The 16,332-nt window shown below is 35.8% G+C and overlaps 1 pseudogene; it reads right to left on the reverse strand.

Annotated features, from left to right (window-relative positions):
* Nucleotides 1–9,218: 9,218 nt before the first annotated feature.
* LOC134696770 (SCAN domain-containing protein 3-like) lies at nt 9,219–10,655 on the reverse strand (annotated as a pseudogene).
* Nucleotides 10,656–16,332: the final 5,677 nt, after the last annotated feature.

Genomic DNA, 16,332 nt, shown 5'->3' on the forward strand with positions numbered 1-16,332 from the left:
GCCTTATATAACACTACAACTACTATACGTGCTTTATATGACAATTAAGACAAACGTACACGCGTTCGAACACACACGAAACTATAGAGTTAATAATAAACTAAAACATGTTTAAAAGCATACAACATCAAATCAACTATAAAAAGTTAAGGCTCTAAAAACGTGGTTATACATGATTTTAAGGAATTGGTTACTAGCCTGGCAACCGTGTTCTTAACCCGTTGAAGTTTGAAAAGACTCGGGGCATTCACATCATACATAAGTCGCGACGTAACAGGGAAACATACAAGAGTTTTGCAAGCGTCCTCCGTTATATATAATCGAATTCGTCCTATGTAAAAAATCTGATGGAAACATGATTTGGTAATTGCATTGGTCTGTTCCTGCATGCTAAGGGTTTGCTCGAGAGAAAACTCCGAGATTTCGAACACAGGTAGATTCATTTAGTATAGTTCCTTCAAAATTCAAACATAAAATAAACACATAATTTCACATGGTGATTATGATTATAAATCCCTTCTTATATTTGTTACATAAAACAATAAAACTTTAATTAATGTGTTTATAGATTTCAATGGCGTACTTGTACTTTTTCCGCTATTTATAACCAGTTTATCCTCATGTGAACTTCAACGCAACCCCTAAGCTAGAGATGGATCACACATGATTAATGCGTTATCGGTTATTTAAGAAAAGAATGCTAACATTGAAAGTGAAAAAAGGGTAAATCATTTAATGATTGACTGATTCGATCCACAAAAAAAACATTCTTATACAAGTAGAATCGAAAACAGACTTATTATTTGGCCTATAAAATGAAATCATATAGACATAGAATTATCCATTTGCACGAGGACCATGTTTATCTATTTATTTGCATCACGGTGCGCAGCTATTAATTTCAGTTCACATACACGCCATCTTGAAACAATTACTTATCACATATAGATTCTGATTGGCTGCCTTATGATGCGGCTGAGACACAACAATAGCTATTGGTTGAAATAAGATAAAGAATTACAGACTTTTCTCGTCTACGGATAAGAATCAAATGCCGGACAATTAACTTTGTGTAATTCAGTTCCGATCAACTGTCATTAAGTCATGTTCGTTTATTGATGAGTCTTATGTAGACGAAACGCGCGTCTGGCGTACTTAATTATAATCCTGGTACCTTTGATAACCATTTACCTCACTTGGTCGATGCCACTGCTGGCGGACGTTTCGTCCCCGAGGGTATCACCAGCCAAGTAGTGTTACGAATATCAATAATGTGGTCATTTTAATCAATTTACTGTTCCAAACTTTGAATTTTTGGAAAAACTAAGGATTTTCTTATCCCAGGCATAGGTTACCTTAGCCGTATTTGGTACAACTTTTTGGAATTTTCCTCAATACTCTTCAACTTTGTACTTGTTTGGCTTTATAAATATTTTGATATGAGCGTCACTGATGACTCTTATGTAGACGAAACGCGCGTCTGGCGTACTAAATTATAATCCTGGTACCTTTGCTAACTATTATTATGTATAAATTCCACACTAAAATTCAAATTTATTGAAATAGTAATTATTAAAACGTGTGTATTTGCTTTGTTATTCTGCAATATGCACGATTTGTTTCATATGCATAAAGCTGCGAAAATCCCGGTTCATCTGGAAGTTTTAAAATAAACCGTGATTATCTGAAGAATAATTATCCCGGTTTATTTGAATTTAATGTAAAATACGATGTTTACAAAAATGCATTACCTGTATTTTATAGCAAATCAAGATACACCTCCAGAGAGTCACATCTCCAGAGTCTTATAAAAAATAAGATGTGGTATTATAATTGCCAATGAGACAACTGTCCACAAGAGACCAAAATGACACAGATATTAACAACTATAGGTCATCGTAGGGCCTTCAACAATGAGCAAAGCTAATACCGCATAGTCAGCCATAAAAGGTGCCGGTGTAAAACAATTCAAACGAGAAAAACTAACGGTCTTATTTATATAAAAAAAATGAATGAAAAACAAATATGTAACACAAAAACAAATCCCTCTGAATTACAGGCTCGTGTTCATTTGTAAGTGTCTAAAATTTCAACTCGTAATGTGAACCAATTTATATTCCAAGTTGATGACATCCATTTTATATCATTCCGTATCTAAAAATAGCACGTACATTACTAAATCAGCAACCACATGCAAACATATTACATGAATATGGCAAGCCGTTGTTGAATTTATTCCCTATTTATTAATAGTACGAAAGGCTTTTGAGTTATTTGTACAAGTAAAACATGTAAAAATAAACATAACTTTATTTTTGATCTTGTTATTTATACAACAATTAGTTGATAGAAGATTAAAAGCAGGTGTTTCGTGTTATTTTTGTTATTAATATTTTCCACTGATCTAGTTCAGCTACATGATCGCAGTAAAGTATGATCATCGTATAATATGGTAACAAGGAAGTAATTATATACATAGCCGACAATGGTAGCATTATTTGGTCCTGCCGTTTCACTATCAAAGATCCATTAAAAAAATCGAATTCTGAATTATCAAGACCTTTTGGTGTAATTGCAATGGTCAAACACATAGTGTGCCGCAGCTTTTTTGATAGAAAAATGGCATTTTTTAAGGGTAGTCAACGGTTCCGGAATTTTCGCAATAGTATGAATGAAGAACACCCCTTGCGAAATTTGGCACACAAAATGTTGCTTGTCTCAGAGAGTTTTTCGCTATTTCTACACCAATGGCCAACACCCATTTCTCACTATTTCAATTATAATTGCTAATTACCAAGGCAGCAGAAAATAAAGGTAAAAGTGTCTTTCAAACTGGTCTTAGTGTTAAAAGTGGTCGAAGTTGTCTGTACTGCATCAGTTCCGAGTTTTCTCTAAGTTGGTCCGAGGTGTTGGGGTCCGACTATTTTTGTCCGAGTTGTCTTCGACTGACTTGTCGTTTGTCCTAGTGTCCTATTTGTTATACGCTAGCTATACGTATTGGGTCCGTTCTCCCTAATTACATGTTCATCCCAGGTCCGTGTATATAACTAATCATTTACTAATATACTGTGTATATATACATTTCAGGTTTCAGTCATCCTTATCATTAAAGAAAAAAACCTCGGAAGATGTTGACTCTCATTTATGACTGATACTCAACTAACAGCTGAAACACAGTGAATTTTCAATGCCAGTTCTACAGTGCCCTATAGACGGCTGTAATTGGAAATCTCAGGACATAGATGCAGTATTTACCGCTGCTCTACAGATTCATGACAGAACCGTCTACGGTCTACCCACCTCTGGCTCAACCGTCAACGCACAAGTTAAAATTGTACCCACCTTCTATAGCTACAGGATGTGATCAAGATCAATGGTTTGCCTTCACTAGACAGTGGAAGATTTATAAAACAGGTATGGCGATTACAGACAATGTCTTGCCTACAGCCCTTTTCTACTGCTGTGACACTAATCTGCGTACAGATTTATATTATGCGTGACCTTTAAGGTGAGATTGAACAGAATGACTCAATCACCTGGTTCAAATATCAGAACTTGTTTGGCCAGTCTCAGAGGCCAAGCAGCACTCTGTCAATATAAAGCAACGTGTAAAGAATTAGGTTGCAACCATATAGTTGACTATAGTGATGAGATAATCCAGGGCAATTTAGTAAGAGGTATTGCAGACCCATAACTTATGTCTTACCTGCTAGGTGACTCCAAGACAGATAGAACACTTTAAGAGACTGGCTCGTTTATTGCTCAGAAAGAGCAGGGTAAAGTAACAAGGAGTGCAGTAGGATATTCAGCTAGTGTCATGAGTGTCACATGTAATACGAAAAAACGACTACAAGCATCTGGAACCAAATTATGGGCTTGTGGTGGTCCTGCTCATGAACAGAGGACGGATCGCAAGGCCAGGCTTAGAAACTATGAAGCTTGGACTATCACATGTGCTAAATTTACAGTCAAAAGTCATTACACCAAATCATGCAGCAAGTGCACTACATGTGGTGTATGAGGCCACCGTGATGCATCTTTGAGAATCTGAGCTTAAGGTAATGGCCACAGATACCCGCCCAATCAAGGGGAATCAACCAAAGATACAGAACAAGAACAAGTTGGTTATATCTATGAGCAGCTGTGCACTACATCTGAACAGACAAACCAATAACCGGTATCACGTCGTGAACATCACATATTTGACGGACATTGGGTGGCCAGACCTTACAAATCACACCCAATGCTCCTGGTGAACCTGACACCCTAACCTAGAGACCATGCATCGTTTATACATCCCATTTAATACACCTCTCAGCTCAAGACAATCACTATGTCCATGGTGGCTAATACAGGATGCCAGAGTTCAATCATACCTTTAGAATCTGCAAACAATTTTGGAATAACAGAAAAGGATCTCCTTCCAGTCAATGAAAAAAGCTTTCATTTGCAGAGAAGCACTCATATCTCTTGGAATTATTCACACAAACTTTCTTATTTGTCACATCTCCAAACATTGCTTATCTATGGAAAACTCTGAAGATGTAACCTGCTCTTTTCCTAGACGTCGACCTTCACCACCACCTGTTCCCACATCGTACCACCCGGTCTGAAGGCCACAGAGGAACATGTAGAGTCACTAAAAGAGTGTCTTCTTGATTACTATGGTGCTACAACATTTAATTTCTGTGAACATCAACCTTTACCGCTTATGAATTGTGAGCCTCTAAAACTCCATGTTGATCCTAGTGCCACACCCGTAGCCGTCCAAAATTGAAAATCAGCACTTGTTCCTATCCTTTGACAGGATACAGTGTATGCTGATCTTGAGAGGGATGCTCGCATTGGTGTACTAGAACGAGTACTGTGAAAGTACTTTTATTCGTGGGGTACCAATTTTCGTGGTTTTCGTGGATGACTTTATTCCCGAATTTGAGTGTCCAACGAAATAAAACAACCATTGTCCAAATCAAGACATGGAAGATTCCCATTTGGTTTGACCACTGATATGATCTAGAGAATATATTAAATAACGTTAAATCTGAGAATACTGTAATAGCCGTCATAGAACTACAACTGCATGCAAGGTTATACCCATTTAATCTTTACTAACATAAACTGAATAACTTTTGATATTTTAATTCCCATAAACAATATTTTTAATCGATGAAAGTCAGATTTCCGGTATATGCTAGCATGATAAAGTGTTCATTTTATATCCTCATAGTTCTCGTACATATTGGAAACAATAATTTCATGCTGGGCTTGATTTTGATTAGAATTATTTGACAATTCAAGATACGTTCATAGCATTTGTTTATGTTAAATGTTTTCTTTAGGTGACATATTGATGGCCTAATTAACACCTTTGGTGGCCTTTAATCTGTTGATCATTTTATCTTGGGTTAATTAGTGTTGTTACTATGATTTACACGTGTCAATGTTTTCTTTGTAATTTCCCTCAATTCACACTATTTGTAATCTTCGTTTCTAAAGGCTTTTATTTTTCTCAATTTTGTTTTTAGAAAACTAAAATCCACGAATTAAAAAACCCACGAACATGTTAATATTGCGCAAACCACGAAAATTGATACCCACGAATTCAAGTACTTTAACAGTAAGTCAAAACACACCTACAACTTGGTGCTCAAAAATGGTGGTAACCAGCAAGGATGATGGCACTCCAATGCGTACAGTAGACCTACAACCACAAAATCCACATTCTGTTCGGCAATCACATCATGTCCCAACTCCTTTCATCTGGCTGATCGTGTCTCTCAATGTATAATAAAACAGTGACAGACGCTTGGACTGGGTACCACTCAGTGCTTATTTGTGAAGAAGATCGCCATTTCACAACATTCATCACACCATGGGGGCGCTTCAGGTACAAGGTTGCTCCACAGGGATTCATGGCCAGCGGTGACTCTTACAATCAACGATTTGATGCTATAATGTCATCTTTCAGCGACAAGGTTAAATGTGTGGATCACACATGTATGTGGACGAACTCTATTGAAGCAGCATTTTTTTCAGACATGTGAATGACTCGACCTGTATGCTCGTAAAAGCATTACATTAAACCCAAAAAAGTTTTAATTTGCTCTAGACACTGTCAATTTTTGAAAAGAATTACAATCACCCTAACAAAATACCACCAAGTACTAAGTTCCTAGATTTTATTTGCAACTTCCCAACACCAACTGACATTACTGATGTAAGAGCTGGGTTTGTGCTTATAAACCAGCGAGCATATGCATTTTACATGGCAAGACAAATGAAACCTTTTCGTGCTCTATTGAAACTGTCCACAACATTCTGCTGGACAAATGAATTAGATGAAGTATTTCACAAATCCAAAGAGATCATTATTCAGGAGATGAAGGAAGGTGTTTGTCTTTTTTGACCATGCTCGTATGACATGCCTAGCTACCGACTGGTCTGTTGACGGAATTGGGTTTTTTTTATGCAGAAGAACTGTCAAAGCTAAAATAAAACCTAACTGCTGCAATTACGGTTGGAGACCATATCTAGTTGGCAGCAGATTCACACATCCAGCAGAAACCAGATATGCTCCTATTGAATGTGATGCCTTGGCCGTTGTGTATGCACTTCACCAAACACGCTACTATGTTCTTGGTTTCAAAGACCTTCTTGTTGCAACTGACCACAGGCCACTACTCCAGATTCTGAACGATCGATCACTCACAGACATCGACAACAGACGACTTCTCAATCTCAAAGAGAACACTTTAGGGTACAGGTTCACAATTCTTCATGTACCAGGCAGAAAGAACCTTGGGCCAGATGCAGCGTCACGATATCCTGTTGGACCACCAGATCGCCTGAAATTACTTGGTGAAGCACCTGAATTTGATTCCCTAGTTCAAATGATACACTTACCAGTCTATGTCTACATACAATAATAAAGATACAGCTAATGACGCCTTCACAGTTACTGCTGCCACATGTGCCTTGAATGCTGTTATCACAGTTGTTACTTGGAGCATAGTTCGTGAGGCCACTGCATCAGACCCTACATTTTTAAATCTCATCAGGCACCTGGAATCATGATTCCCAGAAGACTACAAGGAGCTACCAACAGACTTGTGTCCTTATCATCGCTTTGCATCTAGTTTATGCACCGTGGATGATATAGTTCTTATGGGCCAACGAATTCTTATACCTCCAGCTCTTTGCAAACCAGTACTCAGCGCTTTACACGCAGCCCACCAAAGAGTCAGCGCTATGCGTGCGAGGGCCATGGACTCTGTATATTGGCCTGAGATCACAGTATATATTGGCCGGGTGAGAGACCAGTGTGTTTACTGCCATCAGATGGCCAAGTCAAACCCTCTGCAGCCACCATCTGTCATAACACCTCCAGATTATCCATTCCAGATGATTTGCAGTGACTATTAGTACTTCAAATATAACAGTAATGTTATGTAGTTATTGTTCAAAGGTATTCCAAGTGGCCAACGTCTAAATCAGGTACAGAAGGACTTGACAAGAGACATCGTGAGACGTTCGTGATATTTGTTATCCCAGAAGAGTTGACGTCTGATGGAGGTCCACAGTTCACAGCAGGGAAACTCAAACGTTTTTAAAGGTCTGGGGAGTTCGTAAAAGATTTTCGTCAGTTGCAAACCCACACGCTAACTACAGGGCTGAGATAGCGGTAAAAACAGTAAAACGCATGGTGGTGGACAACATCACTGCTGTTGAATCTCTGAATGTTGACAAATTCCAGAGCTTTACTGATGTACAGAAATTCGATTGACCCAGAGACAAAAGCATCACCGGCATGATTATGTTTGGACGACCCATTCGTGATGCCATTCCCATACTGATGGGTAGATATTCTCCGTACGAAACATGGACTGAGTTAATGTCTTACTGAGAGATGGCTCTTGCCAAACGTCATTCAAGGGAACATGAACGCTGGAATGAACACACTCATCACCTGCCAACACAACAGGTTGGAGATCATGTATACATACAAAACGTGGTATGCAACCATCCCAGGAGATGGGAACGTACAGGAACAAGTGTTGAAGTACGCCAATACCACAGGTATGTTATACGTGTGGATCGCACAGGCCGGGTAAATATCCGCAACCGCCAACACCTTCGAAAGTTCACTCCTTTTCAAACCAACCAAACACAAGGTACGTTGATGGCACCTACTGCAGTTCAACATCAAGAAGTAATCTTGAGCTCTCCAACTACATCCAAGACGACACAGCCACAAGTGCCCAAGATTCCAGTGTTTTTATCACCAAAAAAATATTAAGTCAACCAGCTGCATTGAATGAGACACCAAGTATAGTCCCCGCTCATAAACAGGCGACTTAGACAATTCAACAGCCTACACAAATAGATTTGGACCAGACATTCCACCACACCCCTGAACCAGATGTACCTACTATGTCTAAGATACCACGTGCTCTATCACGTTTTCAGCCACACAATACAGCTGGAGAAAAGGAACTATTGACACTACGAAGACCGAGGCGCCGCAACACAACAGAACATAACATTGATGAATCAGGACCTGAATAACGAATTATGCATAGACATTGATAAGTGAATCTAGAGACTTTGTGTTTAAAATTGTGAAAGGACACCATACGTGTCATCTTGTTCGCGTCCGGAATACTTTAACAGAACATTCCTGAAGATTTGTTTTCTAATAGACTTGACTTTATTTGTTTATTTTTTTATCGTATCCAAAAAATTGTCCCCGGGGGAGGAGATAACTAATTATTTACTAATGTACTGTGTATATGTTACAGTAAATAGGTGAAATTAGGAATTACAAGTAATCACTGAACAGTTCAGTAAATACCTGTAATTCCTAGCCAATTTAGTTATTACATGTATTTACTGATTGTTTCAGGTATTACAGGTAATCACTGATTTTTTTTGTTATTTTTTCAGCTATTTACTGACTGTCAAATTTAAGACATAAATCGAGAAATCAAATACGAAAGTAAAAAAGATAGGCGAGATTATGGCTTACTTTAGGGTAAATGAATCAAATATCATTTAATATTGCATGTGTTAACTTATAGTTTGTGAATTGTAACAAGAGAATGGCTGTGTTATAATTTTGAAAACTAGCTGATAATAATATTTAATTTATTTTGAAACATGCAAATTATTGGTGAAACCCATGACATGGCAATGTTTTATACACAAATTATATGAACCAAAAATACACATTTCATCATTTAACATAGAACATGTAGAACTAATACCTATTTATATAATGAATGAAAGTTACTTGTTATGGCATGACAAACTGTTATGACATCTAGAGTTGCATAAAACGTTAGATTTGACACATTTGCAGGTCTTTCTTACACAACCTGTCTTACATGCACACTTTAGGAATCCCTGTCCATCCCCGATTGACTGTTGCCGTGCTGCTTCCCTTACATTTAACTCTACAAGGGTATTTGCATCTTGCAAAGCTAACGAATGAATTGGTGAAAAAATAAATTGATTCCTCGAGTAAGATCCATTTAAAATTCCGTCCTTTGAGCCGAGTTTGAATTGGTCATTTGTCTGATCATGTTCCAAAACTATGCACAAAAGATTTCTCGGATCTCCACGCCCCCTATCGACACTAGGAATGGGAACAGTAACGTTATCACCAACTTGTACAGGTCTCAAAATTTGATTGCTTCGAGCAACCATCTTTTCGGCTTGCTTTGACAAGTTTGAGCCACTGACATGACGTTCCCGTTGAATGCATTCCGAACGGACACATATGTCGCAACAGATCTGTAATATTGAATCAGTCTGAAAAAATGCAGAGCATTTGTTGCATTCACGTTCATATTGTAAACATTGCACCTCATTCAGAGTTTCATCATCTACAGAGTTACTTTGAGGTACTATGATGTCCAGTAGTGCAGCTTCGAAATAGGAGCTCTGTTGGCTATCCTGAGTTTCGAAGATTGGTTGCCTATCAGACGTGTCAGATATTTCAGAGGTTGGTTGACTATCAGGTAATGAACTATTCACCACGCGTATAGCACTGATTTGATTAACTGATGTTACAAGCTGATAATCTTGAGCAACCAAATCCTCATTATTGCTTTGAGAAACTAGACCATGATGTCTGGTTGTCATCTCAAAATTCAAATCCTCTTCTTGCTGCAGAGTCTGTAGCAATTCAGTTGGTATTGGAGAAGACGCTAGGCCAACCTTTGGTGGACAACCAAACATTGCCTCGTAGGGTGAACGTTTGATTCCAGAGTGATTACGGCGATTTTTCTGAAACTGCACAAATTTAATTCCAGTTGCCCATTTTGTAGTTTTGTTGTCTCTCATCCAACTCACTAGCATGTCATGTACATCTCCATTGGACCTTTCTACACTGCCTTGGGATTGAGGATGACGTGGTTTTCCATGTACTATTACCAATTCAGGCCATAACTGCTTCAGTTCGAGAATGCTGTTAGCTGTAAATTCCCTGCCATTGTCACTCTGCAAAATGTGAGGAGCTCCAAATACAAGAAATACATTTGTAAGAAGTTTATATGCAACTTCAGCAGCTCTTTTTGACGACAGACTTTCAATTACACCAAATTTTGTTAAATGATCTTGATAGTTCATAATAAATTTAAGTCTCCATCAGGCATACTCTGCATATCAATGAGATCAACTTGCCCTCGAGAGTTAAACTCTTTTGACAAAATAGGTTTCACTACGACCCCTTTTGCTGGATTTTTCCGTCGAAGCTGACATTCTTCACACATAGATTTGTATAGATTTATGGCGCTAAGTGTCACGTTTGCATATTTTTTGTTCAGTTCCTTCTGCATCTTATCTCTACCAGCATGGTTGAGTGCACTGTGGGATTTCTTAATAACATCAAATGTCTCTTCAAGTGAGACGAAGTACAGAATAGGATCTTCTTCTGTTTTTCTCTTTCTTATCAGTTTTTCCAGACCTGCAATCTGCAGCACTTCATACCTGCAAGAAATTGTAATACAAGTATAAAAGTAAGGAGATGTGGGATGAGTGCTAATGTAACACCTATGCATCAAAGTTAAAATTAAGTAGATGTAATTATTATGTTAATCAACCGTTGTTGCCTTCGACAATGAAGACAAAAAAACACAGCAGCAGTCATTTTAAATGGGAAGTACCCATGCAGTAGATTATAAATTTGATTTGAACCACCGACCTTCAATAGGAAAAAATGCCAATATAAAACAATGATATAAGTTATATTAAAACCTGGCAAGAAAACGTACACCCCCCTTTAAATTAAATGGTCTTTCTCTAAAGGATTAAAATACATTGATATGTGTATTTAGTGTTTTAGGGGCTACACAGAAATGTCATGAAAAAAAATCACTTACCTTGAGAGCAGATTGTAATCATCTCTTGTCCTTTTTATTGTTTCACTTTCACATAAAATGTTGAATCTGCTAATTATGATGTTAAGTTTCTCCTTTGGCATTAAAACCCTATCACATTTTTCATTGTACATTTTTAATAACTCCTCTGTAAATATTTTTTCTTTCTCATTAGCCATTTTCAACAAATATGTTTAACCTTGTCACTATATATCTGCATATATGTTTTTAGTTTAACATCAAAATATATTATAGAATGATCACTTTTAAATAGTACTCACTGACCTTCTATTCAGAATAACCTAAACTTTTGACCAGCTGACCATATTACTACATTGTTTTAACAGTTAGTAAATAGCTGTAAAAATGCATTTAAAAATTAGTAATTACTGGTAATAACTGGGCAGTTTCAGGAATTACTTGTATTTACTAAGTACATTAGGAATTACCTGTAATTCCTGAATTTTAGTAAATACATGTAATTCCTAATTTCACCTATTTACTGTAACATATATATACGATTCAGGTATTAGTCATCCTTATTTTAAAGACATAAACCTAGGAAGATGTTGACTCTCATTTGCATTCGACCTGGGTCCAAAACGTCCAACTTCAATTTGAAGCTTATGAGCAGAAATACGTAATTTGCATATAGATCTTCTAAAATCAAAGTCCTTAATTAAAGAAAGATCATTTTCATAACCAAAATTCTGTTTTAATTTCACATAATTAAACAGTTTCCATCAGAAGATTTATTTTGGCTAGCATACCAATTGCTAATATATTTAGTGTGAATTAATTTGCTAGATATGTTCAAAATTTTATATTGTCCGAAATGTTTTACTTCTTTGTCCGAAATGTTTTACTTCTTGTTTAATTTCAAAAACTTCTAATACTTTTTTAGCAAATGAGAACCAAGAAGTTATGTTAGATTTGTGAAGCTCTTGGCTGCATTTTAAGCATCTTTCAATAGACTGAATTCAGTTGTAAGATTTTCAAATCTATACCAGTATTTTACAATTGACTTTACAATATCACAATGTAAGGGGAAACGCCCCAGTTCTGATAATACAGCAAAATTGACACTCCTTTTGTGTACCCCAAGTATAAATTTAGAAAATTTAAGATGGAGATTCTCACACTTAAGACTTTTAAAAATATTTTCAATATTGAATAAGGAAGACTGTAATTCATAACAAGAAACATTATAACCTCCCCATACCTCTGAATTATATAACAGAATGGGTTTAAGGGTATGATAAAAAAAAATATGAACACAACATTTTATTCAGGAGACAAATTGATAAAATCCTTTCTAAGTTTATAGTAGACCTTAAGAGCCTTATTATAAAGTTATTTAGCTAGATGAAAACTTCCAGATGCAGTAAAGTGAACACCTAAATATTTTTAATGAGTGACACAGTCAATCAAGTTATTCTGCAGTCGAAGATTCGCCTGAATTTTCCTTCCAGCCTTATTAAAAATTATGACTTTAGTCTTTTTAATATTTACTTTCAGGCACCAGTCAGCACAATATTTTTCTAGCTAATCAAGTCTACTTTGAAGCCCTGTGGCTGATGTTGACATAATCACAATATCATCCGCATACTTTAAACAAATTAATTTCTCTGAGTGCAGGGAAACTGCATCCAGACAGGAGTCAAGATAAGATGGGAAGTCATTAATTTTTACAAATTTTAAATAATGAAGGACTCAAGTTGTCTCCTTGTCTTACACCTAATTGAATGCTAAAAGGGTCAGTGAGAGAAGCTCCAACTCTTACACATGCTTGACTATTGTTATACATATCTGATATAATATAATAAAATAAAGTACCAACTTTCATATTAATTAGCTTCAGTTTAAGACCTATATGAATTACACTGTCGAATGCTTTGCAAAAGTCTACAAAACAAGTATATAATCTACCCTCTTTACTGTGACAGTATTTGTCTATCAGTGTTTTTAAAATAAATATATGATCTGAAGTTCTGGCATTTTTTGTAAAGCCAATATGAGAATTATGAATTAAGTTGTTTTGGTACAAAAGTTTGTCAAGTCTTGTATTCAAAATATTTTTAAAAATAAAACCATCAGCCCAAATCTTTGGGTACACACTATTCTTGAGGCACAAATTAAATAATTTATATAAGCAACCTATCAAATATGACTGACTATATTTTAACATTTCATTTGAAATCAAATCAGGTCCACAGGCCTTGCATGATTTTAAGCTCGCAATAGAATCGGAAATTTCTTTTTTACTAATACCATTATCTAAATCATTTAAAACTAAAAAAAAATCTTTGTCATTCATTGTCAGGATCATTTACAACTGGTTAAGTCGTGAATAAAATGTGTTATCCATTGCAGAGTGAAGATTACGAAAGTGATTGGCCCATGTATCAGAATCAATTTGTGAAGAGCAGTTTTCTTTTTTGCTATCCCGGGCTGAATGTCATTTATTAATTTCCAATACTGCTTATGGTTTTCAACTCTAAGAGTATCAAGTTTTTGTAGCATGGAATAGATAAATTAATTTTGCTTATATTTAACTTTTCTACATTTATTATAGATTCTAAAATATTTATAGTATCTGCCTTTAATAACAGCTAGGATCCTTAGGATTTTTGTATTCACTCAACCTTTAGTTTTAAAGGGAATTCATTTTCCTAGTCATTACATTATAATTCTTTAGAGTAATCAGATCGAAAAACTTACCCACCCTCCCTCCCTTTTTTATTTTGTTTAAAAATTCCATTTTATTTATTTATTTATTTTGCATGTTTTGCATCAGTAACTTATGTGGCGGATATTTAATTTTTGGGCCGCCATTATGTGTTGTTTTCTAGTTCAACTGAATAAATATTAGTATTTGTATATGTCTTGGTAATTGTTCTTTATATCATTGTAAAAACATGTATGTAAAGATTTATGTTTTCGGCCAAATAAATTTATATTATTATTACAATCTTTTATGAAGCCAGGAAGTAATTGTTACTAAGATGCACCTGAGATCACCCCAGTTTTTTATGGTGCTCCTGTTGCTTAGCCTTTAGTTTTCTATGTTGTGTCTAGTGTACTGACTTGTATGTGTCTCTTCTTTTTTTTCCTTTTTAGCCATGGCATTGTCATTTTATTTTCGATCTTTGAGTTTGAGTGACTGACTGTCCTTTCTTGAATCTTTCGCTCCTCTTTGATCATTATTAAATATAAATAACAAGAACAAAACTCAAGAAATTTATTATGGCTTTATAAACTTTATTGAAAAGCACTTTACGCCCATATGGACCAATGGCTTAAAACATTATACATAATATACAGTTTACATAAAACAATGAAAATAAACAATGGACACACTTTGAACTATAATTTGTCTTTTTTTTAAATCAATATATATATATATTTATATAAGAGATTCAAATTATATCAAGATATAATTTTACACGAGATACGAAACGTCTCAGTTACAAACCAAGCTACTAGTATTTATACGAATCGACCAGGTACGAAAGAATCCATGACAAATCACCCCACCGGAATATCGCCCACACCTGATCGCCCCACTTTTTCACCAACTCGCCCCACTTTGAAAAATAACCGCCTCAACCTGGATTACCAAATCCCACCACTATTTAAAAAATCGCCTCACTTGTGAAATGTGTTAAATCCCGTTAATATAACTCCTGCCAACTCGTCCCACTTAATGGAAAACGATCAAATCTAGATAAATATATTATTAACCAGGATGAATTTAGTAATGCCAACACTCGCCCCACTTATGGAACAAGATGTTATCCCGTTGTATATAAGTTAAATCCCGTGAATATTACTCCTGCTATTAACTCGCCCCACTTAAAGGAAAACGATAATATCTAGATAAATATATTATTAACCAGGATGAATTTATTAATGCTAACTCGCCCCACTTATGGAACAAGATGTTATCCCGTTGTATATAAGTTAAATCCCGTGAATATTACTCCTGCTATTAACTCGCCCCACTTAAAGGAAAACGATAATATCTAGATAAATATATTATTAACCAGGATGAATTTATTAATGCTAACTCGCCCCACTTATGGAACAAGATGTTATCCCGTTGTATATAAGTTAAATCCCGTGAATATTACTCCTGCTATTAACTCGCCCCACTTAAAGGAAAACGATAATATCTAGATAAATATATTATTAACCAGGATGAATTTATTAATGCTAACTCGCCCCACTTATGGAAAAAGATGTTATCCCGTTAAATATAAGTTAAATTCCTTATATTGCATTATGATACAATTAACAGGTTTCTTTTCAATTGTTATGCAAATAACCAAGATTAAAAAAAAACAGTTATTCTTCAACATTACAAAAAATATTTTTAGATTTATAATTTCAAAATATCAATTAAGTAATTAAATGAATTTTCGGTGTGTTTGTATCTGTGTAAATTGGTTTTCATTAAAGTGGGGCGAGTTTTTATTATTTATGATATAAAAATCTAAATATTACCGTTTTCCATTAAGTGGGGTGAGTTGACAGGCGTAATATTAAACATGATTTAACCAATTTCACATGTTGGACGATTTTTTAAAAAGTGAGGCGATTTGGTAAATCAGTTTGGGGCGGGCTTTTTAAAAGTGGTGCGAGTTGGTGAAAAAGTGGGGCGATTTTCTAGTGGGTCGACTTCGTCCCTCTTCCGTACGAAATGACAAGCTTACGAAACGACAATGGCATTCTTCTCATGTTTGGAGAAACTTTTGAAATAAATAGGTATAGATCTACGTTCTTTGAACTTTGATTTGAAACAGCCACGGTGTTATCTATGTATGTCTGAAAAGAAATTGTTTGTACACTTGTTGCCGATGAAATACACAGACATACAAGTGTCAAGAAAATAAATCTGGGTCGAACGATAAAGGGACGAATTTGTAACCGGCTACTTATTTTACGACTTCTG

This window comes from Mytilus trossulus, chromosome 14 (genome assembly GCF_036588685.1).
Source record: "Mytilus trossulus isolate FHL-02 chromosome 14, PNRI_Mtr1.1.1.hap1, whole genome shotgun sequence".
Taxonomy (NCBI): domain Eukaryota; kingdom Metazoa; phylum Mollusca; class Bivalvia; order Mytilida; family Mytilidae; genus Mytilus; species Mytilus trossulus.